Source organism: Fringilla coelebs, assembly GCF_963513975.1.
Source record: "Fringilla coelebs genome assembly, contig: SCAFFOLD_40, whole genome shotgun sequence".
NCBI classification, from domain to species: domain Eukaryota; kingdom Metazoa; phylum Chordata; class Aves; order Passeriformes; family Fringillidae; genus Fringilla; species Fringilla coelebs.
Genome location: NW_028167217.1, coordinates 1,668,888 through 1,683,539, shown reverse-complemented (window position 1 = coordinate 1,683,539; position 14,652 = coordinate 1,668,888).

Below are 14,652 nucleotides of genomic sequence, written 5' to 3'. Positions count from 1 at the left end.
GGACACGTTGCCTTCTCGCTCCTCTCAGCTGGCGGGGCTCAAGGGCCTCCTCAGGCGCGGTCGTCTCCTCTCCAGTCTTGCTGCGCTCGCTTGGCTGAGATGATCAGAGCAGCCAGGCTGGAGGCAGGAGCGCCTGAGGTGACAAACGGATGCTGTCCAGAGGAAAATGAAAACAAAGAAAGGAACCCTTACTTTGCAGGATGGCGTCCTGACGGGCTCAAGCAGGACTCCTTGGCTACCGGAAAGACACACAAAGAGCACCGAGGGCAGCGAGTCCCCCTGCGCCTTCCTGTGCTGGCACCCGTCTCAGCCACGTGGCCCACACTCCTCCTCATGCCTTCATGCAGGCGTCCTCAGCCCACAGGTCTTTTGCCCCTTGGCTTTTTCTTACCTGCAGGAGTTCCTGGGCAGACCAGCGCCTGTCCTCGTCTGCCTGCAGGAAGCACCGGAGGAAGTCGCGCAGGAGAGCCGAGTGGTCCCTGGGGTTCTGTAGTTTTGGGGGCCCGTTCCTTTCTATCAGCTCAAAAACCTACAGCCCATGGATGCAAGAGGTGACTCGAGCTGCCCCTTTGCACAGCATCAGCTCTCTGTGCACAGAGCCCTTTTTCTGAGCTTACCCTTAGACGGGTTTCCCGCTCGTAAGGAGCTTCCCCTTCCACCATCTCCAGCCCCATGATGCCCAGGGACCAGATGTCAACTTTGGGGCCGTAGGCTTCTCCTCTCACCACCTCCGGTGCCATCCAGCTGGGAGTGCCGACGCTGGAGCTGCGCTTGCTGCGCTCAGGGCTGAGCTGAGCACAGAGGCCAAAGTCAGCTGAGGAGAAAAACAAAGCCTGTCAAAGCCAGCTACCGCTGGCAAAGCAGCCAAAAGGATTGACCACTCTAAGCCTGGCCAGGCCATGCTGAGTCTAGCTGAAAAAGCAGCTGAGCTCTCCTCCCACGTGCCCAGAGCCAGCCAAAGAAGGCATCGGCCACTTCAAAAACAGCCTGACCGCTCACGCAGCGGCCAAGCGGCGCTCCTGGCCAAGTGGCGCTCACCAAAAGGCAGCTCCACGGCACAGGCTGCAAAAGCCGCACCTGCGCAGGGATACCCACCCAACTTGACCGAGCCATCCATGCCCACAAGAACGTTGCAGCTTTTGATGTCTCTGTGGATGACTCGGCGAGAATGAAGGAAATGCAGTCCTTGCAGGCACTGAGAGAGAAAAAGAAGGGAGGGAAAGTTAACGTGCAGCATCTGATTTCATCTCACCAGAAAGGAAAGAGCTCAACGGGATTGACAGCTTTCTCAGGCAATTGGGAGCCAGGGCGCAGCATCGTGCTGCTGTCACGAAGAAGAGCTTGCTGCTTCGACACTCTTGGAAGCTTTTCCTAGATTTCCAAGCCAAGGCATCTTGGCTTCCTAAACTTGCACCGGCCTTCGGTACCAAGCACGTCACCTTTGGCTGGGAGGAGGCATGGCAAGGGTTGTTGGGCAAGCCTAGTGGCAGCAGAGGAGGAAGCGGCACCTTAGACCTGTGCCAGAATCCGTTGCCACCTGGGCTGCCATGCTATCCTTGGAAGCTGAGGACAGCTCTTTGCCCTTAGCTTGAAATTCTGCCACCGGCATGCTGCCTTCTAGTGGCAAGGAATGTAGGACAGACAGACAGGCTCAAGGCAAGCATTCCGAGGCACAGCTGACAAGAGGAAAGAAGTGAAAGCAAGCGAGTGAGCCAGCACCAGCGCTGCAGCACAGACAGCATGCAAGAGTGCAAGACCAGAGCCCAAGCAGTGCGGGGACACCGGCAGGCAGTTCCCTTCCCACGCTCCTTCTTCTCCTCCTTTGTGTCGTGGCGGCAGCAGCAGCAAAAGAAAGCTGAGAGCCAGAAATCTCTACTTTCCTTAACCTCCAGCTGGCAAGCAGCATCCTGGGCAAGCCTGGGCAAGCCCAAGCGGGATCCCTCACCTCCCGACAGACAGCGCCTATCTGTCCTTCCTCCAGGCACACCGCACACAGCACATCGAACAAGGTGCCGCCGTCCACGAACTCCATGGCCAGCCAGAGCTCCGCATCCACCAGGTAGCTGGAAGAAGAAAAGCACGGCATGGACAGAGAGCAATGGGCACAGCCTCAGGCACCCGAGGGCCTGAGCCAGAGTTTTGCCATTGCTCTCCAAGCTACGTGTGTCACAACAGATTCTTGAACAGCAGGTCGACCTGCTGCCACCCTCTGGAGACGAGCAGAGAAATCGTAAAGAGCTCCGTTCTCTGCCACTGACCAAAGGGCATTGTGTCTTCTGGCTTGCACTAGCTAAAGCCACAGTGACTTCACAGTACGCCAACCTGTCTACGTAGGTGACAATATTGGGATTCCTGTTGTCCCTCATGGCCAGGATTTCATTGGCAGCCAGCTCCTCAGACATCCCCTCCTCAACCGACATGATCTTGATGGCCACCTAAAACGACACGGGCGACGGTTGACTTGAGAAGACGCGCCCTGCTCGAGATCACAAGGAGCACGCGGCGAGTGCTTGTGCAATGAGGCAGCCAGCTGTGCCAAAGCGCCTTGTTCCTAGACAGCAGAGCTTAGCAGAAGCTCCAAAGCCCATGCCAAATGCATTCTGAAGCCCGAGCCTAGACTGTACTTCAGAGGAACAGCCTCTGCGGCAGACATGGAGCGGCCACCCAAAGCTCCAGGCAGAGCTCACCGCAGCGGGGAGAGCGCTGCAGAGCTGCAAAATGCCGTGGGGCTGTTGGCACTTTACCTCTTGTCCGCTGCTGGTGTCAAGGGCTTTGTAAACAGCTCCGAAGCCCCTAGAAAGAAAACAGCAGCAGAAAAAGCCCTTGATCCCTGGCACTGAAAACAAGCCTAGGCAGGAGATCTCCCCAGGCTGCCTGGGCGCCTTTGAAAAGGCCCGGCTGCCGCGTCTCTTTTGCGGCCAACAGCGCATCAGCACGTGAGCCCTCTGCCTTGCGGGGCAGGGTGTCCCAGGGAACACTAAGGTCCAGCATGAAGACCAAGGGCCGCTGGAAATCTCCAAGGCACATGTCCAGTTAGGTCACTTCCAAACCTAAGAGGAACTCTCTCCTCGTGCAGGTGGGCATGCATGTGTGTGTAAAGAAAGTGAGAACAATTCTAGTCAGAAGACTGTCTTGGAGAATCTGACATTTCTTGGATGGCAAGGTGCTCTTTCAGGCCATAAAGCCACGGGGGCAGGGGCTTTTCCAGCTCCTGCTCCTCAGTGCTGCAAGCTAGACATTGCCAGCATCAACTCGTCTTTGATGAGCCCTTTGCATTGCTCTGAGTGAGCAGTGCTGGCAGGCAACAGGAGATCAAGCCAGAGTCTGACCATGATTGGAGCTTGCCTGACTTCACGCTTGATATTGCAGCAGCCCAAGACCTGGCCCACACTTTTGTGAAACGACCTGACGTCACACTTACCCTCGTCCGAGTTCTTCAAAGGCCGTGTATTTGCTCATGGGCTGGCCCACACTCACAATGCTCCCTGAAAGACAAAAGCAGGGATGCTCACTTGCACGCAGAGACGCCGCTTGCCAGACCATCCCAGAGGCAGCCCCACTGCCAGCAGCTCTGGGCCCTTTCAGCTCCCTTGGATTCCAATGTCTGAGAGCAGCAAGTGGGAGGGCCATCTTCTCCACCTTTCAGCAGGTGGCCCTTCCATGGAGGACTTCATTTCTTGCAAGCACAGCTTGATATGCCAAAATGATGAGCCCTTAAGAACGGGGGAGCCCTAAGAGATAAGCAAAGGCTTTTGCAGCCTCTGCAGTCACAGCCCCCATCACTGGCAGGGCCGCCTAGAAGCACAAAGTGTCTTGAGCCAGAGGAAGAGTAAGAACGAGAGCCAAAACACAGCTGGGGCCAGAGAGCTCCCTGCAGCCTACACGCTTGCTAGGTGCCAGCCTTCTGCTCAAGCAGAAACAATTTCTGCTTTTCTCTTTGGCACAGAAGGCAGCCCAGGAAGAGCCAAGCCAGGCCCGCCGCCCTCACAGGCAGCGGGAACTCCCTGACGGCTCCCGTGCTGCCTCAAACACAACAACAGGTTCTGCAGAGTGCCCCAAGGGCCTCTGAGACCGGGGGAACTTCTGGCGCAGCCCACAGCGAGACACGCACGCAAGGCACTGCTCTGGCACACACGAAACACAGCGGACGTACTCAGAGTCTTCAGGCCCTGCTCCTCTGTCCTCTCGGGCTGCTGGGCTGCGCTGCTGGATGCAGTGCCGGCAGCGGGGGGCGAGCTGGCTGCTGCAGGCCATGCTGCTCCGGCGGCACCAGGCTGAATGGCAGAGCGGGTGTCGAGCTGGGGCGAGAAAGGATTGCCCGTCAGAAGGGTGGCTGGAACAGATGCCCAGCAGAGCGCACGGCACTAGCGAGGCCTTCGGAAGATGCCGTCAGCCACTGCCAGGGCTCTCCAGCTTAGGGGCCCTTTCCCACGTCCCCTTCTCAAAGGCAATGGGAAAAGCACTAAGGCTATTTTGATCCAGCCCCTCGTGGCCACTTCCTTGCTCCATTTTTCCGGCTGTTTGGCCAGACACTGGCAACAACGTAGCGGTGGGGTTGTGCAGATCCAGAAAGAGATCAGAGCACAGCCCCAGAGCCTCCTGGCTTTCCTCCTGCTGTGTTTACTCGGGCAATGAAATCGCCCCAGAGGTGGCGTGCAACTGTCTGCTCAGAAACCCGGAGCATGTCCTTTCTCTGATCTGTTTCACGCATTTCCCCTCTCTGTGTCAGGCTTTAGGGAGCGGCCCTTCGGAGCCACCTTCCAGCTCTGCCCAGACCCACCCGCCCTTTCCGTTGCGGAGCTGACCAGGTTTCTCCTCTCCAAACTCCGCTCTGACCGCAGGGAAGGCAAGCGCAGCCTACATTGTGCCTGAGGCTAATTAGTCCATGCAGAGGGCAGGTCCCTTCCAGGGGCCACTGCCTCCCAAATAGCCCGCAAGGCTGTCAGCTGCCTCTTTGGGCCGCTCTGCCCGCTGAGCACAGGCAGCCTGCACTGACAATGGGCACAAGGGGCTGACTCCTAGCCTGGCAATAATGGAATGCTGCCTCTTGTCTCATCCCAAGGGACATTCTCGGGCCCTCTCAGCATCCCAGCAAAGTGATGCTTGAAAGTCAGAGTTCAGAAGCCATTGGCCTGGCCTCCCTGGCTTGGCTGAAGCAGCACTAGGTCACGGCAGGCACACAGCGCCCAGCATCTCCAGCCGCCAGCAACAAGGGCTGCTCCATCCCAGCCTTGAAGCTGGGCCTGCACCAAAGGCAGGGCCAAGCTCAGCTGCCACTTACTGGCTCTGCATCTTCAGGCTGTGGAGGGACAGCAGCTGAAGGCTTGGTGTTCCTCTGCTCCTCTTCAGCCTCTTCCTCAATGACAGAGGGAGCCAGAGGAGCCTCTGACCCTGCTGTCGAGCCCTGCAGACAGACACAAGGCAGAGAGATGGGCACGAGCCAATCCCTTAGCAGCTGCTTTCTGTTGACAAGGGAAAGGAGCCAGAAGAAGGGCAAATCATACACTCGCATGCAAGTGGGACTCTGAGTCATGAAAACCACAGGAAGATGGCTCAATCAGGTGCTAATCCATCTTGCTGTGCATTTCAGCTTCCCTGCTGCTTAGAAGCAGCAAGACACCTTGGAGCTGTCCCATTTGCCTTTCATCTCTTGAAAGGCTCTTCCTTGGAAAATCAGCAAACAGCCAGTGCTCCCTTAGCTACTGCTGATGCCGCCCGGCAGCTGGCCTTTCTTTCAGCCTCCCATGCGGGCACTCCACTGCACTCTGCTGCCAAAGGCCAAGCTGGCAGAATTGCCGCACAGTTCTCCCTCGCCAGCAAGGTCAGAGCTTCCTTTGCCACTCACCAAAGGACAGGCTTGTCTCCATCGGCGTGTCAGGTGACCTGCAGCCAGCGAGGGAAAAGAAACCAGAGGCCCTTAGAAAAGTGCCTGTGCTGGCCACTGCCACAGCACAAGTCAGTCCCAAGAGAGAGCATTTCCCTCTCCCATCAAAGGGTCAAGTCACGCAGCCAAGGCCTCTACGTGGCAGAATTTGGGGCAAACACGGCTTTCCTTCACTCCTGGAGAGAGCCGCAGAGTTGTTAGAAGTACTTGGGAGGAACTCTCCTCAGAGTCTGCAATTTGCAGCTTGTCTTGCTTGAAGCAGCAAGCTGAGGAAATGACAGACGCCACGGCCACGCACTCTCCCGGGGAGGGAAGGAAACCGCTGCAGCTTACGCTGCCAATCCTCCGCACCCGCCAGCCACTACAGAGAGCCCCTGTGCGGCTGATGCTGCTGGCAGGAGCTTGACCAAAGTGCTGGCAGCTGCATGGCCATTTTGGTCCCAAAGAACCTCTGTCACTACTGCGGCATAAAGAGCAGAGCCAAGCAAAAGCCAGGTGATGGCAGCCCCAGGATGAAGCTTTACTTACGAGTCAGCTGGGTCACGTAGTAGGCAGAATAGGCAACAGAAAAGACGGTGCAAACCGCAGCACAGACTTGCCCGATCATTTTGGCAGCGCTGTGCGGGTTTGCACGCTGAATGCCACCCAAGGGATAAGAGAGAGTCCTCTCGGGGTGCAGGCCGTCTGCTGAGAACTCCTTGATCACAAGGACCCTCCTGCAGGGAGCGAGCGGAAGAGCTGCTCTGGACAAGCAGGCCTGGCGCGCCCCGGGACAACGCTGCGCTGACAGCGCTGTGACATGGCGCCGCTCCCTTGACCTCACAATAGCAGCTGCCCTGGCTCTGTTGTGCCCAGCAAGCCAACCCTCTGTACAGCTGATGCCAAAGAATGGCCTGGCACGTTCTCCGCAGTCATAAAGCAGCAGCAAATGACCTCACAGTCCATAAGGCAGTGCTGAAGGCATGCCAGGGGAGCTCAGAACAATGAGCCAGCCCTCCTAGCGTCCAAGAAATCCAGGCAAACATGACTCTTGGTGCCAAAAGCATGGACTAAAAGCAAGTGTGCTTCTTCTAGGCGGCATCTTAGTTGGTTCTGAAAAGCCTCACATCTTCCATGCCATTTAGGGGGCAAAAGAAGCCAAGATAATATATGTCCAGGAGCATTGTAGGCTGCAGCTGCTTCTCAAGCACGTGGGTGCATGCTGACCTGTGCTCTGACTGCCTTTGGAGGCCCACCTCCCCTTGTGGCAGGGAGACGCTGGCTTAGCTCTTGACGCAAAGCTCCACTCGTCCTGCTTGCCCTTTCTCTGGCAAGGGAAAGTCTCAGCACATCCAGAAGAGCTGTGCGCTGCTCCTTGGCTTGCCACAGTTGAGTTGTGTTGGAGCTCTGGCAGCGGCCTGCAGCCCCCGGCTCTGCAATGGCCTGCAGATGTCGAGCCCAAAGGAGGCCCCTTTGGAACAGTCCAAAGCTGCAGTGGGACGCATGTTTGCCCGAGCTCCATGCTCCCTATAAGATTCCTTCCAGAGATTTGGCCAGATACATCCCAGTACAAATTAGTTGAGTCATTCCCTTCTCTGTCAAAATCCTGTGGCAGACACAGGAGGCATCTTGAAAGTGGAACAAAATTCTGGCTGGGAGGGGGCAAAAAGTGCACACAGCTCCTCTGCAAATCAACTCTGTTCACCCGTGGAATCATGATGCACGGCTTAGCTTGCTTTCCTTGGCCTTTCCTTGCTTGTGACTTAGCACAGACATGTCCTCTGATAACAGACAGCACAGTGCCTTGACAGGAGCTTTTGCCTGGGCTCTCCACACTTGGCATGCTGAGGGTGGCATTTGAAAATCAAGGCAATTGCTGAACAGCCCTGATCTACCTTGAAATTCTCTTGCTGAAACACTGCATTGTTACCCAGAAGGGTTCCCTCCATTTGAAAGCATCTCATTTTCCCCATTTCCAAGTCAGCTGCCATTACCCAGCCAAGTGGAGGGCTTAAAGAAGGAAGCATGACACCTCAGCTTGGAAAGCTGGGTGTTGGCTCTCAGAGCTCCTTGAGCAGAGCCCTTTGGTGCCCCAAATGTGGAAGAGAGGGCACTGTGAGGAAGATGTGCCATTGGAGCCCTCCTTTGCTTTTCAATACACAGGGATTGGCAGCAAGGGGGGACAAGCAGGGCCTGGCCCCTCCTGCTGCCCCGCTGGGAGCTGCAGCTGGCACTGAGGGACACCAGGGCACACGGGAATACCATCTCTGCCAGGCAGCTGGGGCGCTGCGGGGCAGCTGCCAGGGGGTGCCTGGGCCAGGGGCAGGGCCCCTCTGGCAAGGGGGAGAGCCTTGGGCCGCTGGCAGGCAGCGCAAAGCCATCGAGGGGACGGCCCGGCCGCAGCGCACGGCTCCCAAGGCACCGGGCGGCTGAGGCACGGCGGGACACGGCAGGGAACATTCCAGGCCTCTGCAGGCTTTGGAGTCTGTATTGCCAGTCCCGCTGAAACCAAGGGCTGCAACAGAGAATCTTCTGCTTACTTCACCATCTTCCCCATCTTCATCATTCTGTCCTCCAGGTGGCCCAGGTCAGGCTGACAGCTCGCAGCACATCTGCTGAATGCCAGCTGCTTCTGTGCTGGCTTCATTCTTCTTATGACCACCCATTCATTTCTCCTTCAAGGAGAATGCTGAGCTTCCCCACATCAACCATACTCTTCTCTTATCTAAGCAATGCATCATGAAGGGAGCTTTCTATGCTCTATAGTCCTAAGTAAAGAGAGCCTTGCCAAGAAAACCTCCAGACATTCCATGTCCCAGCTATGGCACAGCTCCTCTTCAAACTGAGCGGATGGCGGAAGCTCTACCTCAGGATGATCCATCCCCTTTTTCCCTCCTTGTGCTGGTGTTCAAAGGGGTCCCAGGACGAGGGAAGAAAGAGAATCTTGACTCCAAGTTCCAGAAGGCTGATTTATTCTTTGATGATAGATATTATAATAAAATGATAGATTCGAAGTATACTAAAAGAATAGAAGGAAGGATTTCATCAGAAGGCTTGCATGGAAAGGGAAAGAATGGGATGATACTAAAATCTTGTGACTGACCAGACAGTCGCAGACAGCTGGGCTGGGATTGGCCATTCATAAGAAACAAGCACATGAGACCCATCAAAGATGCATCTGTTGCATTTCACAGCAGCAGATAATTCTTGTTTCCATTGCGTTCCTGAGGCCTCTCAGCCTCTCAGGAGAAAAATCCTGGCAAAGGGATGTTTCAGAAAAGATCATGGCTACGCCTGCTCTCAGCTGGCGGGGCACAAGGGCCTCCTCAGCCGCAGGCATCTCCTCTCCGCTCTTCCTGCACTTGCTTTGCCCAGGTAAGGCAAGCAAAGCTGCTTGGCTCAGTGTGCTCTTTGGGCTTCTCAAAGGGGCTGGCCACTCAGCTCCAGCATGGCAAGGAAGGGAGTCTTACACCGCTCTGCATATTTCAGAGTGTGAGTGTCACTGCAGCTGAAACCAAGTGTCCCCTGGCTACTTCTGCCTCTTCAGCATTCTGTCCTGCAGGTGGCCTGCTCAGGCTGACAGCTTGGAGCGTCTGCAGGCTCCAGTCCTGCTGCAGCCCAGCTCTTCCTCTCACAGCTTAGTTCTTATTGTGACAATTGGTCCATTTCTACTTAAAAGATACCTCAGAGCTTCCCTCAATTAACAACACTCTGGTCTAAGCTAAACAATCCTCTATTATCTAAGCTACATACCTTCTATAGTCTTTAAAACTCGCTCCCTACATGTCCTAAAGTTTTGAAAATTTTATCTTTTGAAGAAAACAAACAAACATCAGAGCTTAAAATTGAACCTAACTGACACCTAAACTAACCTAACCTAAGCTAACCTAACCTATCACCTAAACTGAGCACTATACAAAACCATTCTTATTCCTATGTAGTGCACAGCTCCTGCTAAAACTCAGGGCATGGCTGAAACTCTGCCTCGAGGTGGACACGTTGCCTTCTCGCTCCTCTCAGCTGGCGGGGCTCAAGGGCCTCCTCAGGCGCGGGCGTCTCCTCTCCAGTCTTGCTGCGCTCGCTTGGCTGAGATGATCAGAGCAGCCAGGCTGGAGGCAGGAGCGCCTGAGGTGACAAACGGATGCTGTCCAGAGGAAAAAGAAAACAAAGAAAGGAACCCTTACTTTGCAGGATGGCGTCCTGACGGGCTCAAGCAGGACTCCTTGGCTACCAGAAAGACACACAAAGAGCACCGAGGGCAGCGAGTCCCCCTGCGCCTTCCTGTGCTGGCACCCGTCTCAGCCACGTGGCCCACACTCCTCCTCATGCCTTCATGCAGGCGTCCTCAGCCCACAGGTCTTTTGCCCCTTGGCTTTTTCTTACCTGCAGGAGTTCCTGGGCAGACCAGCGCCTGTCCTCATCTGCCTGCAAGCAGCACCGGAGGAAGTCGCGCAGGAGAGCCGAGTGGTCCCTGGGGTTCTGTAGTTTTGGGGGCCCGTTCCTTTCTATCAGCTCAAAAACCTACAGCCCATGGATGCAAGAGGTGACTCGAGCTGCCCCTTTGCACAGCATCAGCTCTCTGTGCACAGAGCCCTTTTTCTGAGCTTACCCTGAGACGGGTTTCCCGCTCGTAAGGAGCTTCCCCTTCCACCATCTCCAGCCCCATGATGCCCAGGGACCAGATGTCAACTTTGGGGCCGTAGGCTTCTCCTCTCACCACCTCCGGTGCCATCCAGCTGGGAGTGCCGACGCTGGAGCTGCGCTTGCTGCGCTCAGGGCTGAGCTGAGCACAGAGGCCAAAGTCAGCTGAGGAGAAAAACAAAGCCTGTCAAAGCCAGCTACCGCTGGCAAAGCAGCCAAAAGGATTGACCACTCTAAGCCTGGCCAGGCCATGCTGAGTCTAGCTGAAAAAGCAGCTGAGCTCTCCTCCCACGTGCCCAGAGCCAGCCAAAGAAGGCATCGGCCACTTCAAAAACAGCCTGACCGCTCACGCAGCGGCCAAGCGGCGCTCCTGGCCAAGTGGCGCTCACCAAAAGGCAGCTCCACGGCACAGGCTGCAAAAGCCGCACCTGCGCAGGGATACCCACCCAACTTGACCGAGCCATCCATGCCCACAAGAACGTTGCAGCTTTTGATGTCTCTGTGGATGACTCGGCGAGAATGAAGGAAATGCAGTCCTTGCAGGCACTGAGAGAGAAAAAGGAGGGAGGGAAAGTTAACGTGCAGCATCTGATTTCATCTCACCAGAAAGGAAAGAGCTCAACGGGATTGACAGCTTTCTCAGGCAATTGGGAGCCAGGGCGCAGCATCGTGCTGCTGTCACGAAGAAGAGCTTGCTGCTTCGACACTCTTGGAAGCTTTTCCTAGATTTCCAAGCCAAGGCATCTTGGCTTCCTAAACTTGCACCGGCCTTCGGTACCAAGCACGTCACCTTTGGCTGGGAGGAGGCATGGCAAGGGTTGTTGGGCAAGCCTAGTGGCAGCAGAGGAGGAAGCGGCACCTTAGACCTGTGCCAGAATCCGTTGCCACCTGGGCTGCCATGCTATCCTTGGAAGCTGAGGACAGCTCTTTGCCCTTAGCTTGAAATTCTGCCACCGGCATGCTGCCTTCTAGTGGCAAGGAATGTAGGACAGACAGACAGGCTCAAGGCAAGCATTCCGAGGCACAGCTGACAAGAGGAAAGAAGTGAAAGCAAGCGAGTGAGCCAGCACCAGCGCTGCAGCACAGACAGCATGCAAGAGTGCAAGACCAGAGCCCAAGCAGTGCGGGGACACCGGCAGGCAGTTCCCTTCCCACGCTCCTTCTTCTCCTCCTTTGTGTCGTGGCGGCAGCAGCAGCAAAAGAAAGCTGAGAGCCAGAAATCTCTACTTTCCTTAACCTCCAGCTGGCAAGCAGCATCCTGGGCAAGCCTGGGCAAGCCCAAGCGGGATCCCTCACCTCCCGACAGACAGCGCCTATCTGTCCTTCCTCCAGGCACACCGCACACAGCACATCGAACAAGGTGCCGCCGTCCACGAACTCCATGGCCAGCCAGAGCTCCGCATCCACCAGGTAGCTGGAAGAAGAAAAGCACGGCATGGACAGAGAGCAATGGGCACAGCCTCAGGCACCCGAGGGCCTGAGCCAGAGTTTTGCCATTGCTCTCCAAGCTACGTGTGTCACAACAGATTCTTGAACAGCAGGTCGACCTGCTGCCACCCTCTGGAGACGAGCAGAGAAATCGTAAAGAGCTCCGTTCTCTGCCACTGACCAAAGGGCATTGTGTCTTCTGGCTTGCACTAGCTAAAGCCACAGTGACTTCACAGTACGCCAACCTGTCTAAGTAGGTGACAATATTGGGATTCCTGTTGTCCCTCATGGCCAGGATTTCATTGGCAGCCAGCTCCTCAGACATCCCCTCCTCAAGCGACATGATCTTGATGGCCACCTAAAACGACACGGGCGACGGTTGACTTGAGAAGACGCGCCCTGCTCGAGATCACAAGGAGCACGCGGCGAGTGCCTGTGCAATGAGGCAACCAGCTGTGCCAAAGCACCTTGTTCCTAGACAGCAGAGCTTAGCAGAAGCTCCAAAGCCCATGCCAAAAGCATTCTGCACCCTGAGCCTGGACTGTACTTCAGAGGAACAGCCTCTGCGGCAGACATGGAGCGGCCACCCAAAGCTCCAGGCAGAGCTCACCGCAGCGGGGAGAGCGCTGCAGAGCTGCAAAATGCCGTGGGGCTGTTGGCACTTTACCTCTTGTCCGCTGCTGGTGTCAAGGGCTTTGTAAACAGCTCCGAAGCCCCTAGAAAGAAAACAGCAGCAGAAAAAGCCCTTGATCCCTGGCACTGAAAACAAGCCTAGGCAGGAGATCTCCCCAGGCTGCCTGGGCGCCTTTGAAAAGGCCCGGCTGCGGCGTCTCTTTTGCGGCCAACAGCGCATCAGCCCGTGAGCCCTCTGCCTTGCGGGGCAGGGTGTCCCAGGGAACACTAAGGTCCAGCATGAAGACCAAGGGCCGCTGGAAATCTCCAAGGCACATGTCCAGTTAGGTCACTTCCAAACCTAAGAGGAACTCTGTCCTCGTGCAGGTGGGCATTCATGTGTGTGTAAAGAAAGTGAGAACAATTCTCGTCAGAACACTGTCTTGGAGAATCTGACATTTCTTGGATGGCAAGGTGCTCTTTCAGGCCATAAAGCCACAGGGGCAGGGGCTTTTCCAGCTCCTGCTCCTCAGTGCTGCAAGCTAGACATTGCCAGCATCAACTCGTCTTTGATGAGCCCTTCGCATTGCTCTGAGTGAGCAGCGCTGGCAGGCGACAGGAGATCAAGCCAGAGTCTGACCATGATTGGAGCTTGCCTGACTTCACGCTTGATATTGCAGCAGCCCAAGACCTGGCCCACACTTTTGTGAAACGACCTGACGTCACACTTACCCTCGTCCGAGTTCTTCAAAGGCCGTGTATTTGCTCATGGGCTGGCCCACACTCACAATGCTCCCTGAAAGACAAAAGCAGGGATGCTCACTTGCACGCAGAGACGCCGCTTGCCAGACCATCCCAGAGGCAGCCCCACTGCCAGCAGCTCTGGGCCCTTTCAGCTCCCTTGGATTCCAATGTCTGAGAGCAGCAAGTGGGAGGGCCATCTTCTCCACCTTTCACCGGTTGGCCCTTCCATGGAGGACTTCATTTCTTGCAAGCACAGCTTGATATGCCAAAATGATGAGCCCTTAAGAACGGGGGAGCCCTAAGAGGTAAGCAAGGGCCTTTGCAGCCTCTGCAGTCACAGCCCCCATCACTGGCAGGGCCGCCTAGAAGCACAAAGTGTCTTGAGCCAGAGGAAGAGTAAGAACGAGAGCCAAAACACAGCTGGGGCCAGAGAGCTCCCGGCAGCCTACACACTTGCTAGGTGCCAGCCTTCCGCTCAAGCAGAAACAATTTCTGCTTTTCTCTTTGGCACCGAAGGCAGCCCAGGAAGAGCCAAGCCAACCCCGCCGCCCTCACAGGCAGCGGGAACTCCCTGACTGCTCCCGTGCTGCCCCAAACACAACAACAGGTTCTGCAGAGGGCCCCAAGGGCCTCTGAGACCGGGGGAACTTCTGGCGCAGCCCACAGCGAGACACGCACGCAAGGCACTGCTCTGGCACACACGAAACACAGCGGACGTACTCAGTGTCTTCAGGCCCTGCTCCTCTGTCCTCTCGGGCTGCTGGGCTGCGCTGCTGGATGCAGTGCCGGCAGCGGGGGGCGAGCTGGCTGCTGCAGGCCATGCTGCTCCGGCGGCACCAGGCTGAATGGCAGAGCGGGTGTTGAGCTGGGGCGAGAAAGGATTGCCCGTCAGAAGGGTGGCTGGCACAGATGCCCAGCAGAGCGCACGGCACTAGCGAGGCCTTCGGAAGATGCCGTCAGCCACTGCCAGGGCTCTCCAGCTTAGGGGCCCTTTCCCATGTCCCCTTCTCAAAAACAATGGGAAAAGCACTAAGGCTATTTTGATCCAGCCCCTCGTGGCCACTTCCTTGCTCTATTTTTCCGGCTGTTTGGCCAGACACTGGCAACAACGTAGCGGTGGGGTTGTGCAGATCCAGAAAGAGATCAGAGCTCAGCCCCAGAGCCTCCTGGCTTTCCTCCTGCTGTGTTTACTCGGGCAATGAAATCGCCCCAGAGGTGGCGTGCAACTGTCTGCTCAGAAACCCGGAGCATGTCCTTTCTCTGATGTGTTTCACGCATTTCCCCTCTCTGTGTCAGGCTTTAGGGAGCGGCCCTTCAGAGCCACCTTCCAGCTCTGCCCAGACCAACCCGCCCTTTCCGTTGCG